This window comes from Cyrtonyx montezumae, unplaced genomic scaffold (genome assembly GCF_038088225.1).
Source record: "Cyrtonyx montezumae isolate F1298 unplaced genomic scaffold, pur_monq_1.0 scaffold_20, whole genome shotgun sequence".
NCBI classification, from domain to species: Eukaryota; Metazoa; Chordata; class Aves; order Galliformes; family Odontophoridae; genus Cyrtonyx; species Cyrtonyx montezumae.
In genome coordinates, this window is record NW_027071937.1 from 5,111,421 (window position 1) to 5,126,829 (window position 15,409).

Sequence of the window (15,409 nt, forward strand, 5' to 3'; positions counted from 1 at the left end):
CGGTGCGCGGGGCCGTTGGGCGCACGGGCGGTGCAGCGCACGCACGGCGCGGTGCAGTGGCGGAGCCGCGGGGCGCTGCGGTGCGGGGAGGGGGAGGGCTCCGCGGTGGAGCCCCCACCGTCGCCGCAGCTCGGGGCTGGTGGGAGCCCCCGTTACATAACGGGGCAGAGCGGCACCGCGATATGCTTCTTCCCCCCTCCCCGGCTTCTTCGGTCGGGTGCCCCTTCGGGAGTCTGTGAGGCTGTGGGGGTCGGCGTGCGCCATGTCCCCCCCCCCCCCCTCTGCGGTGATTGCCGCTCCTGGAGCTGCGGGAGGACGCGGTTCTCCCTCCCCTGTGCCCGCATCCCCGCTGCTACCATTTTGTGGCAGGCGATGCACCGCTGCCTTCCCTTCATGTGACCTTCGCATTCATCATCTGCAACTTGAGTCTACGGCAACGCGGTGATCCGCTCCAGCGCGGACACACAACACCTGGGGAGGGGTTGTTCCTCAGCTCTGCTGACCTCCTTAATTAATTGCGTTCAGCCATACGCGGGTTTAGCTAGCAAGGTGTTTTGTGATGCTCTAAGCAGCTTGCTATTGCCTTGTCTGAGAACAGCAGCAGCTGTGATACCTGCTCCAATCCTTGCGTGGGCTTTTCTTCATCAGAAAACTCTATTTGTGATGATGTCTATGGGATCTTGTTCTCCCACCCCCACGTTTTCTGCTTAAATGTACAACATGGAATGGTTTGTGAGGCTCTTCTGCTGCTGGAGAGGGCTGCAGTGTGTATGAGTTGCTTGTTTACATGCAAGCACCCTGAATTCTGTTTCTTTGCCTCGAGCAGAGCTCAGCACCCTGAGCAGAAGGCGTAGGGTTGTGTTTGGTTCAGAGAAAGCACAGTTGGATTAAGATTTCTTTAAGATGTAGAAACACATCCAGCATTTGGGATTTTTTTCTGGCATACTTCCACCAGTCTATGCAGTATTCCCCAGAGGTCCTGGGAGTTGTGCAGAAGGACGCTGCATGAGCATGTTTTGCTGAGCCTCAGGTCACCAGCCAGGATCCACCTTTTTGTCCATTGACCCAGAAGCAAATAAAGATTCCTGCCCACAAAGGGAAAGATTTGATGCCCCACAGCTTACTGATGGGGAGAAGGGGTCCCCTGGAGCATATAAGCAAAGTGGGTTCACCTGTTGGCTCTGCTGTTTTCATGCTTTCTAAGTACCAGCAGCCTGACCGCGTAAATCCTTTTTAGAGGATCTGTGCAGGCAGTGCTGCAGTGCTGTAGTGTGTAATGGATGGCTGCTGGACTGGAGGAGGGTTTGTTGAGGAATAGTGGTTGGGGTGTGCTGCCTCTTTCTTTGAGGCTGAAAAAAACATAATGGGGTCTTGGTCCTCTCCATTGGTACCAATGGGAACCAGGGAGTGTCTGCCTGGATCTGCTGGAGGTAGGATGAATGAAATTGTGCTCCCATTTTCTGGTCTGTGGATGACACCTGGGAGAACCTGTGACCTCTGTGTCCCATCAGTCTCTCCATCACTGTGCTACAGTGGCTTTTAAGAAATGCAGTAATGGTGATTCCCCAGAGCACGAGCTGCGTGAAGCTGTCTGTAGAGGAGCGTGTAAAGGAAATAATGGAGCTGGAAATGGAAAACATGTCAGAGAGAGGAGATCCTTTTCCATTTGATACCATTGATGCAGACTAGTTTAGAGTCTGGTAACGTGAGACATCTCATGCAGAGTGTACGTGTATATGCTTCAAAACCCAAGCCTGCTAAAATAGTGCTGGGACCCTGCTGTAAATACATCACATAATTGCTTTGTGTAGGAGTTGGAGACCACAATAAGAAGCTATGGAAGAGCAGAACAAGCATGGCTCCTCAGTTAATTGTGGTAGGGGTGTGAGGAGAAACTGCTGTGTAGAAAGGTCATTGTTAGTGTGGCTGTGGCATATGTCTCATGTCCAGCCTGGCTCTGCACATCAAATGCAGGTGCTGCTGAGTTGCTCAGAGTGCCTGGAGATCTACACACAAACAGCTGCTGATGCAATTGGGCTGCCTGATGTGCTTGGTGGAGATGTTCAGCAGGGGGGCTGCAGGTCCTGCAGGGCTGGCTTTCCCCTCTGTACCTGTGGAGCTCATTCCAAGTTGCCATCGAGTTGTGTTCGTGCAGCAGGACAGCCTGCTGGTCCCAGTGCCAGCCCCAGGCTCTGGCTGAGCAGGACTTCAGCCCAGGGCTGCTGCCCGTACCTTGCAGCAGTGCTGAATCCCACACATGCTTAAAACCTCAAAGCTCAGAGGAGTGTTGCTGCCTGCAATTGGTGTTTACTTATGCATCTTCCCAAATAAATATCTTCCTGCATGTGAAGGCTTCTTAGTTGCTGCTAATTACTCCTTCAGTGTCACTTATTCTGCTGTTAACGGATTATCCAACAGTGCAGAGTCTGTATTTATAATACCAGATGTCGATGAAGGCAGCTATGTGTGCTTTTGCTGCTGGGAACTCAGCATGATGGCTGCTATAGTGGCTGATGGTGTTAAAATCACTGAAGTCACTGAGAGAAGCTGTGCAGGAGCCAGCCAGGTGACATATCTGTTTGCAGACTGGTTTATCCTGGGCCTCAAAACTGGGAGGAAGGTTAATCTGGTCATCTCTAGGCATTTGCTGCTGCTGTGGTTATAGGCTCACGGGATAATTCGTGTTGGAAGAGACCTCAGAGGGTCACTGACTCTGTGCTTATGGTGTTGCTGCCTTCCTGCTGCCACCTCTGTTATTGGGAGGTCCTGAAGCTGACACCAGTACCCACAAAATTGGTCTGACTGAAATAACTGTGTGTGATGTGAGCTGATTTGACTTGAGACCGAAGGCTGAGAAGGGAGGGGATGTGCACAGCAGCCCACAGAGCTGCCTGTAAAATCTCCCCTGTTTGTGCTACTCTTATTTTGCTGTGTGAGAGTAAACAACAAACACAGGTGCTGCCTTAAAATCTCAGCTTTTTAAAGCGCTGTGGCACAAATCTTTGGATTTGTGGAAGTATTACTGTTATCTGTGCTTCACAGACAGGAAAAGCTGAAAGCACCGGCCTGCATTCAGATGGCTGCATGAGCATCTGTGCCTTCTGTCCTCTGGCTGATCCAAGGCAGAGTGCTGCTTGGCTCTGCTCGGACAGCTGCATTGCTCCTGGTGGGGAAAACAAAGCACCTCTGACTTCTGCAGAACAGATGGCCTCAGGGGGCTGCAGAGAAGGCAGTGTCTGTGAGCTGGGAACAGTGGGTGGAAGGACTTGAACGGAGGTGAAGCCATCATGCTTCTGATGAAGGGAGCTGAGCAGTGCCAACGCTGTGGGAATTGGGTTGGCGTTTATTTGGTATCAGACCTGAGCATTTGCCTCAGAAGCATCCTTCTCTCTTGCAGTCTTATATAACCCTAACCAAATAGCTGTACCTTGCCACCAGGCTATGATGGTGTCTGCTGAAATAGCTGATGGTTGTAAATCTCCTGGAAGGAAATTGGAGGCAGCTCAGGACCTAAAACTCAGTTATGTTGGGCTAGCCCTGTCTCTCCTAGAGCACAGACCTCAGCATTGGAAAGGTGTTCTGTAGTATCCACCAGCATGAATAAAAGACCAGGGAAAAGGCAGCATTGCCAGTGCTGGCAGAGGGACTAATTGCAGGGTGCGTGTAATTATTGTATGGTCTGTGAGCTGGACAAATGCTGTTACCTATTTGCAAGTTAAAGCCATAGGTGTTTCTTGGAAAATAACATTACTGAGAGTTGCAGGGCACAGTGCAAAAGCCAGGAGTAGGACTCTGCTGTTCAGGGAAATACACTGTGGTCAAATAATGGACCTTCAAATGGCAGTAGACTTTGTCTTCAGTGATGAAAGTACCTCTTTTCATCCAGGGTTAATTGGAAGAAGAAAAAAAAACCATGGAACATTGTGAGAGAATGGATAATGTGTTACAGTAGACCACAAGGTAAATTATTCTAGCTTCAGAGAAATCTATATAGCTCCTAGCAAACACTTGGAGGGGGAGGAGGATCATTAGGAGGAAATGCATAATTAAGGTAAAACTTAGCATAACATGGGTGGCTGTCAGAAGAAAAAAGAATGCCTGAATCTTCTAGCTTGTAGGTGCAGCAGTGCCTGTGTTTGTCCTCTGACTGCTTCTGTTAGTCATGCAGGGGTTGGTTCAAATGAAGACAGGTCTAATATCTTCTTCCTGCAGCATCTAGATGCTTTTTGCAGATCTTGCTGTCTGAATGTTTATCTTATGTTCAGTGGTGACCTCATACTTCTGGTAACTGCCACTAGCCTTAGATTTTCTAGGAAAAGAGATCCTTATGGCATGTTTCAGACTGTTCACACAGCAAAAAGGAAATCAGGTGTATCTAATTTGGAAGGTGATGCTCATGTCATGCCAGGTGGGGCTTCCCAGGACCTACTGGTGTGTGAAAGTGGCAGGAATCTGTCACCTGAGAGCTAGCAGGTTTGCAGGACAGCTTATGTGCTGGAGAGGGCTTTCCCTTGTTATCACAGTACTCTTCACATTGGGAGTTTTAGAGCTTTTTGAACATTAGTTAGTCCGTATGGCGATTTGAGATGGGTAAATGTATTTTGTGCTTGCTCTATGAGCAGTATGCTGTGGCACAGAGCTGATAAGTGTCTGCAAAACCAGAGGGGAGGAAGAGGTTGGAAATTCCTAAAAGCATTCCCCTGTGCTAAATCTGTTACTGTTTTTCAAAACTCCACGTGCTTACATTATTACAACTTTTCAGTTGTAAACAAACAAAAGCACGCTGAAAGCAAACATTGTTTTTGAAGGCTGCTGATTGTTTTTGGTAGACACAGTTCAATACATTGCTGGAGATGCCAAGTGAAGGCCTTGAACCCACCTTCCCCGATGCCTCTGAGAAGGCAGAGCTCCACTGCACTTAAATAGAAGGTGTGGGAGTCTGTCTGAGGTGCTGTGTCTGAGGCAGCTTCTGAAAATGTTATTCTAAGGCAGGAAGCTGGTCCCCTTCCTGACCGTGTGAGTTACTCAGCATTGCTGCTTTGTACTTCAAGTTCCAGCCTGTCTATCCAGGAGTGAGTGAGAATGCTGGAGTGAAGGCTTCTTAGCATCTTTAACACGAACCCTTTTTGTAGGGAAACTAAAGATGTTGATGATACAGCAGAAGTTAATCAAGGAAATGTAGCTCTTGCTGTGCTCTGGCTAGAGGGGTGAAACTTGTTATGATGCACTGAGCAGATTTATTAGGAGCAAACCCATGAGAGCTCCACCCATGTGAGCCAATCCTCAAGTTTTTGTTTCAGACCGTGCACTTCAGTGGCAAAAACAAAACTATGACAAGGGGGGTAGTTGGGCAGTTGCATAAAGCATGTAGTGCTCAGCCTGGGTTGCCCAGTGTGAAGTTGTTTTTGAGGTGGCATCTGTGACAAGAAATTTACTGGCAACATGGACAGCAAACTCTATTAATATTCCACTAAGAAAAAAGAAAACAATTTTGGGTGTAATGCTTTCCTCCTTGGACTCACAGATCTGTAACCACATGAGTCAGAGAATACTGCTAGCTGGGAGGAAAGCTAAAATGAAATCTGCCAAGAAAGAGAAAACCATCCAGTCATGCATAGCAAGGAAACAGCCCACTGGTGGGACAGTTTCTCACTTGAACTGAATTATTTCTGATTATGGATGTGGTGGCAGATGGGCCCGGATGGCCCCAGGTTGGAGCTCTGCTCTCAGCTGTGGTGCTGGGGTCTGGGTGCTGATCGTGGGTACCTTCCTTAGAGGTTGGTTGTGGTCACATTGTGTGCACTTATCATTAATAGACACTAGAAATGGCACCAGGGAAGGTTAACTGTAAGAAGTAAGCTGTTTTTATCAGCGATAAGTGAAACCTCTGTGATGGTGATGTTTACAAGGAGGAGATGTTAAGAGTGTGCATTAAAACACCTTGCTCTCAGCTACTAGTCAGTACTTAGGTAAGTAAGCAGTTAGTCCAGCTGACACACTGATACTTAGTACTTGGGTCTCAACTTCTGTTTTCAAAATCTTGCTGGTGAATGCTTTAATAAAAATCCAGTCTGCAGCAGCTCAGTAATGTCCTGATGGCTCTTATAGATGGGACAGTCTTACAGATGAGGGCAGTTAAAGTGTTGACAGCTGCTTGTCCTTCAGGCTTGTCCTGGCTCCTGGGCTGGTGCTGGCTGCAACAGGTAACTGCTTTCCTTGCCTTCAAGGCTCAGTGCAAGAAGTGTGATCTCTGAGAGCTGGATGATGTTCCCAGAGCTCTGGCAGACCCAGCTGGGTCCAAACAGAGGTGGGATGGTGTTTGGGCCCTGCTCAGCAGCTTCCTGCAGTTCAGTCTTATGTTGGATGCAGGCGTTATGCAAGCTTCTCAAACTGTTTTGCTGACTGGAAGCAAACTTGTCGACTTCTGCCACTTTTCTGCAAGTCTTATGACTCAACGTGGCTTTTCTTAGAGCCTTGGGCACAGTGATTAAGCTAACAGAAGAGCAGTGCGGATTTTGTATTGAGAGCATCCATTTCAGGGATGTTTGTGGGTATCCATTGAAGGAAAGGATGCCGTTTCCTCAAGTACTCCAGGAGATCGATGAAGAATTACAAAGCTTCTATAAGGCCTGCATTGGGAGATGTGGACCTTCCCTTTCTGAAAATCAGGGCTTTTATGTCCCTGGGCTGTAGCAGAGCTATCAGTTCTGTTAAAATACTTGTACCGCAGCCATAATGAACAAAAAATTATGCAAAATGAAGCTTGGAATAAAACCAGTTCCTCACTTGGCTGAAACAGGAATTGAATTCAAGTCTCAGGGGTTGGAAATACTATTTTAATAATTTATTGCCTCAGCAGTCCCCTTTAACACTCCGTTTCCTGTTTCTTATGGCTTTAGGTTGTGTTGTTGCAGCTGTGTTGAAGGGTGAAGAGTTAATACTGCCAGAGCAAGCAGGGGGTTGTTGAGATCCCTTCTGGCAGTGCTAGGACTGTTATTTTGTTTGTGAAACAGTCTTGGGGTAAGAGTGTCCAGCACAGTACCTGGGATGCCTGGCAAAGGACAGATATTAAACTGACGTTGCTGTGGATTTTGGCTGAAGAACCAGGCAATGCTGATGTAATCCTATATAAAAAAGATGTGTGTAAACTGCAGCCATGTTTCAGAGTATTTTTTCAGTTGCATTTAGGCTCTGAAAGCATCCCTAGGCAGAAATCTACAGAGATGCTGTGCAGCTGATGCTCCACATCTGCAAGCGTTTTTACAGCAGTCAACTTAGCCTGGAGATCATGAAGAAAAACTTTTTTGAGATTGGAGATGCAGGGCTGGGGGAGGCTGTGCTGAATTTCTTAGCACAAGGAGGAGATACCTAAAGGCAAAACCTTTGAACAAGTCTTTGTTTTGCTCCTCTTTGCATTCCTGTCACTCCACATGTGTAGAGGCAGAGTATATTCTGTAGAATCCAGCTCAGGGCTCTGACAAAAATTAGCAGCCCGTTGCAGCTCTGGGAGCTCTCTGTCATCTGAGTAATTACAAAGTTCTATGAGCAGGGGCTTATAAGAACTGTCCATTTGCCTCCTGCCTGTTGGCACAGGAATGGTTCTCCATCAGCAAGGGAGTATCCCTGATGACCTGTTAGTTCAGAATGAAGCTAGCAGAAAACAAAGCTCTAACTCCCAGTTCTGATGGTGATTTTGGCTCCAGTGACTTGCCTATGGCTTACTCTGAACATACACTGCTTAGAGTGGGGATGGAGCTCTTTGATTCTAATGCACGTTAGATTTTTCTCTCTTTCTGGCTGCTGTGATCTCTTGAGTAATCTCTGGATATTTCTTAAGCTGATTGCGCTTTTACTTTTAATAGAAGCTCCTCTATGAATAGCTGGGAATTGCCTGAGCATGGCGATGGCCTTGTGAGGTCTGCTGCAGCAGTGCTACAGCTCGAGGCAGGGAGGGGACCAGCATACACCAAAGTGCAGAACACCCTCTGGGGATGTCACACTGCAGAGCTCTAGTGCTGAATCTCAGGGTGCCTCTTCTGCATCAGTGCAGCTTTCAGGAGGCAGGAAATGCATTTCCTCTTTCGGGGCTCTGCTGCTTTGGTTTGGTATTTGGGTTCTTAGGGATTCTTCTATTTGTGCCTATTCATACATAACATAAACTACCTGGCACTCCAAGCTCATCTTTGGGAGGTCAGTTTCCTGAATGAGTCTCATAAACAAAAGAATGATAAAGAATAGTTGCAGCAAAAGAACCAGCAAGGTGCTGCATTAGCACTTGATATTTTGCCATCTTGTTTGAATGACTTTGAGCTGGACAGGCAAAAGCAAATGCTGTTATAATCAGTGCACTGATGTAAAGGGATGCAGGGTGGGGGGAAGACTCCAAGCAAAGAGGTTCAGATAAATCCTTTCTCTGTGGAAAACAGGGAAAGGAATGGAGGCTCAGAAGGTGCTGGAAAGTTTGTCCTGGTCACCACACTTTAGTTTCACTGTAGGTTCAGAGTGCCTGTTATTGTACAACACCAATTGTGATCTGCTCCAAGGCTCTTCACGAAGATGTGCCCTCCTGTAGAAATTCTGTGGATATATACCTGTATATAAACCTGCCTTTTTCTTGGTGTTTTTTTTTTTGTCTCCTATAGTCAATGTCTGAAGTTTACTAGAGAAGAAATAATCCCTGTGACATGGAGGTGGCTCAGGCAGTAGGCAGGAAGCTTCCTTCTTCTGGGGCTGTTGATCTCATTTTTGTTTTTGGTATAGTTTGGAAATGGAGATGTGTTTTTTTTATTATTTTAAGTAGAATTTAGTGCTTCTGCACTAGTGCTGGTAACAATTGGTCTGCTTGTTTTTTTCTTCAAGGGCTTAAGAAGCAGTGCCTCTGTGCCATGTTTCCAGCCAGGGTGATCCTAATTATATCTGAAACTGCAGAGGTGCAGCGCATAGCAGGGAGCCTGGCTCTGTTCCTGTGTACTTCTCCACGCAGCAGAGGTATGCACTGGCATCTTAAATTCCCCCTGCAGGGTGGCTGTGCACCTTGGCTGGTTTGGCCAGGATGTGTGGGGTGCAGTTACCCTGCAGAGCTGCCCTCTGCCTGCTCCAGCAGCAGGGAACCAGCCTGCCTCTGCTCACAGTGCTCTTACCTGTGCTAGGCAAATTCTCAGGGTACATGCATCCAATTGTGTATACACACCACCTGTATCTGCACAGTGATGGTACAGCAGGGCTTGAAGTGCCACCCCCTTCCTCACATAGCTTCTGTGGATTTTTAATAGTGGGCTCAAAGTGTTTCTGCCTCTTCCAATGAACCTTTTCAGTTTTCTCTGCCTTTTGTGGCATTCGGGCTTTGAGGAGACTGTCTGGGAGTGGAGGAAGTGTCATGCTGCAGTGACGGAATGTGCCTTGAGCTATATTTGTTCTCCTTGCAGCAAATACCAGGATGCCAGAGGTGAAAGAGTTTTGACAAGAAATCTAAGATGACACTTACCACGAACCTGTGGTGTCTTTGGATCTGTCATGGCACGAGTTTCCTTCTGTGAAGGAGAGAAAGGTGAAAAGAAGGATAAGCCCCTTTATATCAGGAGTCTCCTTGTGGTATATAGCGTCAGTATCAGTATCTTCTGCGTGGACTGTTGGTGTTCCCTAGCACAAGAGAGCCTTTGCTGCTGGACTCTGGAGAGCTAGGACAGATTAAGAGACTGCTGGTGGAGAAGTAGGAAGGTTAATGTGTTGCTCATCAGTTTTAGCATGTGTTAATCCTGGTGTGTTGTAGTGTCTGCACTTCCCCCATCAGTTTGTCATTCCCATTCCAGAGTTCTGTGTTTCCTCTTAACTTGCAGGTGCTGTACAGGTTGTGTTTTGAAGGGCTGCCACTGTTCTGTTACAGCAAAGCCCGGATTTGTCAGTAGAATGTTTGTGCCAAAGGAGTGGTGCTACTGCAGAATTATGACAGATCAGTGCAGCTTGAGGAGACAAAGATCCTGGGTCATTGGTTTACCTTTTGTGGCTATAAAAACTGGATTTCTTTTCTACAACTGGATCTGAACTGAATTGATTGGGGTTTTTTAGGGTATTGATGATGCCTAGTACTGTCCTCTTGAAGGCTGCTGTCTGAAACCTGCAGGGCTGTTACAGAGGTGATATCCTGCAGGTGAAACTGTATACATACCAGAATAGATTCTGTGACTTTTTTTTTTCCAGCATGTATATGCTTCAGTGGGAGTAAAAGACAAAGTGGCTTCCATGTGATGACGAAGAAAAATCAGCAAGGCAAACAAAGTCTGTTGTACAGCTTCTGGGATGGAGAGCACAGCGTGTCTGTGCTGGATTTCCTATGACCGTGGTGGCCTCTGTGCCCTGGAAGTGCAGTGGCTGCTGTGCCTCTGGATGCTGGTGCTAGGCTGGGTGGGTTGGCTTCTTGCTCTTAAATGAACTGAAGATGCAGAGCCCTGTGGTGAAATGAGCTTTGTTGTCTTCCTGCTGAGATTCTCATCCTTGAAATGAAAGCTGTATTTTCCACGAATGTGTAATCCTTGCTGCCACGTCCACTCGGGATGTGCTGGGCTGCTTTTTCCCTTGAGTTCCTGATATTGTCATGTAGAATCAGCGCTGTGTTATTCTTCACCTTGAATATCCCAAGGCGCCTGCAAGATCCAGGGCTTCATTTTTCTATTACCCAAAAGATCCCAGGGGAAGCTGCACAGCAGCAGTGCTGTGCTTCTGCAGCCTCTTAGGACTCTTCCTTCGTCTGCTGCAGCTGACAGTCACTGCGGCATTTGCTATAATGGGCAGTGACTTTTTGAGACCAGTCATTGCACCGTAGGCTGTACCACTCTCTAAATAATCCTCCTCAGTAAAATGCAGAGCCTCTGAACAACACAATCCCTTTAGGGTTGCTACCTGCAAAAATAACAAAGAGGAGAAGGTTCACGAGCGCACCTGAGTGTTGAAGTGTCCTGTCTTCCTTTCCTATCTGTGTTTTATTCCCTCTCATGCTCTGGGCTAACCCATCTGCAGGAGCATAGCAGGGAGGGATCTGGCAGATAAGTCAGCCCTCGAAATGGAGGAGGGGAAGGATATTACTCATTAATTCTCCCACAGCAGAGAGGAACTGAAGCAAATGATGCTTTGGGTGGGATGGGTTTTGTGTGCTATTGGGATACCTCTCGTTTCTCCTGCAAGCTCTTGACCTGTGTCTGTAGACACTTGTATGAAATCTGTCAGCCTCAGCAGCTTGGGGCTGATTCATGCCAGTGAGGGAGTCGGGAGCAAACTGATTTGTTTCTATGGAAACAAGTAGATTTCACCATGTTGTTGGGAAGTAGGAGGGGAATTATCCCCCTGGGCCTGGTTTTGGCTCTCAGATTGGATTGGCTGCTGCACCGCAATTGTAGAGCAGCAGCCCATGAAGGGATTATCTATCTAGTCCCAGATCACAAGCAGGGAGAAGCACGTGGATCCAATCTGTTCCCACTGCAGGCTTCCTCTGCAGGAATAAGACAAGGCTCTGCAGTTGCATGCCAAGACGCCCTGGGTCACAGCCCTCCATGGCACTTGGAAGTGAAGAATTGACCTTGGTCACTAATAGCTGGAAAGGAAGCCTGCATTACAGCACACACAGCTGTGACTACATATCCTGCACAGATTTTCTTCCAATTAAGATGGCAAAGGTGATGAGCTGTGCTCGTGCTGTACCACACTGTCTAGGTGTGTGTTTCTAGCAAGAGCTCGAAGCTATTTGTGGTGTCTGCAAGGACAAGTTGATCTTTCTTACAGAGGCTTCAAGTGCTGCTTGAAATCCTGTCTTCTGAAAGTATTTACTCATCTAGGCCCCAGCAATCCCTCTTAAGAGGGAAAGCTTAGATTTCTAGGTAGGAAGAAAGCACTCAGTAGAGAAGAGGCGAAATGGTGATGTCTGTGTGCATTTGAGCATCCTCCTAAGGTGTTCCCTTTGTGTTCTTTCTCCCCTCCTACAGATAAGATGCAGGAGCAGTGTAACCTTCTGCAACAGAAAAAAATTGTCAGCTTAGCTTCTGTCTCCCCTCATGATTCATGGGGACCTCATTATATAAACTATTTACAGAGTTATGGCTGTAGTGTTAGAAATCCTTGATTTGTGCTTTGTAGCAGAACCAGAGAGCTGATCGGATGTGTTTTTTTTGCAATCCTTGTTTTTGCACAAAAAGAGCATAGTGGCATCTCTGCCTTTGCTTCAGGTCATCTTACAATTCACCAGGTCCTGGTGCTGACCCCCAGCATAAAGCAAGGGTATGGTATGCGGGCTTCCTTGGAATTGCTTCAGGCACCCCTGGGCAGTCTGTTGGCTGTGCTGCCCGCTCAGTGGGCTCATAGGGCACCAAAGGAAAGTGGAGTACCTGGGCTCTAAGAATACTGACCTCCTTGGGTGTGTTGCCCTGTGGAGTACTGCCACGAAGCTCCATAGCTCCGTGTGAGCCCAACGTGTGCACAGACGCTCTGGTGCAGCTATGACTCTGCATAATACATTCAGCTGTTTTCCAAATTTTGATGCTCTCTAAAGTTAGCGAAGCAAAACAGAAATCAGCCCAAAGGATTCAAGTGAAAATATACAATAAAAGAAAACATTCTTATCCCACTGTTTCCAGAGGCCTGCAGGGTGTCGTGCAGGAGAGGGGCTGAGTGAAATGCAGGGGAAGGAGATGTGGAAGGAATGAATGAAACATGCAGTGATTGCAGTGACTCTTGGGAACGAGTCTGTGCAGTCAGAGTTAAGCCAGAGAAGCAGAATTTAGTGTCCTGTGGAAGGGATGGAGGGGGCAGGAGGTGGTAAGGGACAGAGCCACTTCAAAGCTAATGTTCTTGTAACTATTACTGTGTGCTTTCCTCTTGAGCAGACTTAAGTTCTGAACCCAGCCAGTGGTGCTGAAATACCAGCAGCATGAGGGAGTGTTTGTTCAGAGCCCACCTCCTGTTTTGTTGTCTGAGCTCCCTCAGCCCATGTTTGGCTTGAGAAATGCCTTCTGAGTGGTGAAACCCATTTCTAATTAATACTTCTGCTCAAGGCATGTGTGTTATTCCCAGAGGCCCCAGGTAGAGCAGGTGAGTTTCAGTATTTTGCATTTCAGACTTTGTTCTGTAGGAAGGATGTGTTTAAAAAAAAAACCCAAAACGATTTTGCTCAAGGTGACATGGGGCAGTATGGGGGATTGTTGCCTCTGCATATCCAGGTCAGTGGCTGGGCAGTTGTGTCCCAGTAAGAGGTGGAAGCCCCAGTCCCTGTGGCTGAGCTGGAAGCCTGGGTATCTGCTGTCTTTCTGTCATTTAGTCCCCAGTCTCAGTGAGACAAAACCAACCAATGTGCTTGTTTGTGAGGGCATGGATTTGTCTTGCTAGGCTTGCTGTATGTCAGGTTTTACCCAGCCAACTGTGCCAGCCCTTGGCGCACACCTTGTGTACAGCACAGCGTGGAGGTCTGCTCAGCCCTTGCTGGCTGCTGGCCTGCAGGGCTGTGTGGGGATGCTGCTGGAAAGCCAGGATTGCTTACAGCAATTGTAAGTACTGTAAGTCAGCATAATAGTGCTAACCTCCCTTCGCACTGCTGTAAATAGGATCTCAAGGTACAAGGCAGTGGGAAGCCTTCTCTTCTGCTAATATGTATATTGTGATGACACATGAACTATTACATGACCTTTATTTTTCACAATTGTTTTCTTGAATAATGAATTACTGTGTATAGTAGTGTTTTCAGTATAATAGAATATGGTATGTTTACAATAGATCTTTATTTCTATATGTACCCATTGTGTGATGGATGTCAGTTATGCTCTTAAGAAATACTTGCATTACATCAACTGCTTATAGATTTGCTTTCTTTCTCTAAAGGTCAAGGCTAGACTCACAGTTGTGCTGCAGAGATGGCCGGTAAATAACACATCCCCTGGCTTAAACTTCTGAGCCTGCATGTGCTAACCTTACAGAAAAGGATGCGGCTGCTTAGAAATAGTGCTTCTGTAAGCTGAATGCCACTGCATTCCTGAGGTGTTCTAGCAGTCAGTAAGGTTAATGGTGAATGTCTTTAGCCTTACAGGTATTCGGTGGCCAGTATGTTGCATAGGTGTCAGCCTGTGTTGTAAGGTTTACTTTAAGACATGCTGGAGTAAGGATACTTGAAAACATAGCTGTTAGCCATAAGTCGAAGGTACCGATGCCCCCAGATTGTGCTGAGGTGCTTGTCATGTGTTGTGCCGTGGTGACGATGGAGGAGTCTTGATCTAGGTGTGTAAGTGATGAACTCTAAGACCTGGTGGATGAAATGAAGCTGGTGCTAGGCCTGAGCAGGAGTGTATGCAGCCAGACAGCAAAACCCATAGGGATAGAAGCTGTACTTCATGCTGTGAACTGGTGTAGTGCTTTGTGCAATAAGTTCTGATTAAATTGTTTTCCCTCAGCGCCACCTAACACAGGAAATAACAATACTGGATTTAAAAACCAGGAACAGCCATGTGAAACTGTGGATACTGTGTGAGTCTTAATTGTCTGAAACTAATAATCCGAACTGGAGATTAATCACATCCTCTAATAACCTTGTCTGCAGATGTTTAGTAAGAAATCAAATGAAAATTAAATGATCAGATGGTGTTCATTCTTGTGTTATTTGGACTCCTGTTTTGTCTTCATAAGCTGCTGTTTTGTTGTTTTTTTTTAATTGGGGCTTTGCCTTCTGTAATGGATTCTAATCCAAGAATCTCAAAGGACAGACAACCAAGCTGCATGGATGCTATATTGGTGTATCTAGATCAGGATTGGATTTGTATTCAAGTCCTCTCCAGACACCTTCCCTGCAGGAAGGCAAATGTGGTGGTAGAAGCATTGGGTCCCTCTTCCACTTAAAGGAAAAGACAGTAATACGGACTAATTTCCTTTATTGGCTACCAGTGACTTCTGTTGCCACTATCTGTTATCTATCAAATATCAGCTCTTTGATTCCAATCTATATTTAATGCCACAAGCAATTTGTTTATCTCCTGTGTCTTATCGATATCTTTGCACATTACCTGTAACTTCTGGTGCTTTGTACTGTGAGTCATTAATGATCCTTGGAACTTGTTGACAAATATCTGCTTGTTCTGTCATTAATAGCACCTTTTTGTTCTATAGGATGCCAGAATACCTCATGCATGGAGGATTATCATATAGATTGTCTGGCTTTAATTTAAAATGTGGTATGAAACCCTCACACCAAGTTGCCCTGATAAATATTTCTTGCATGGCAAATAGATTGCCTTAATGTTTGAGAGTCTCAGTGTGTTTGGATTTTGTTCAAGTGTTGCTGTGTAGTAGCTGCTAGATTGTTTTCTTTCTCTTTTTTGATGACTGTATTACTAATGCTGTTTTCAGCCCAAATCTGTACTTTAATGCAGCTCTGCATACTAAA

The 15,409-nt window shown here is 46.5% G+C and overlaps 1 protein-coding gene across 10 annotated transcripts in view; it reads left to right on the forward strand.

Moving 5' to 3' along the window:
• DNM1 (dynamin 1) overlaps nucleotides 1–15,409 on the forward strand; it is a 58,823-nt gene that overhangs the window by 374 nt on the left and 43,040 nt on the right. The window lies entirely within an intron of this gene.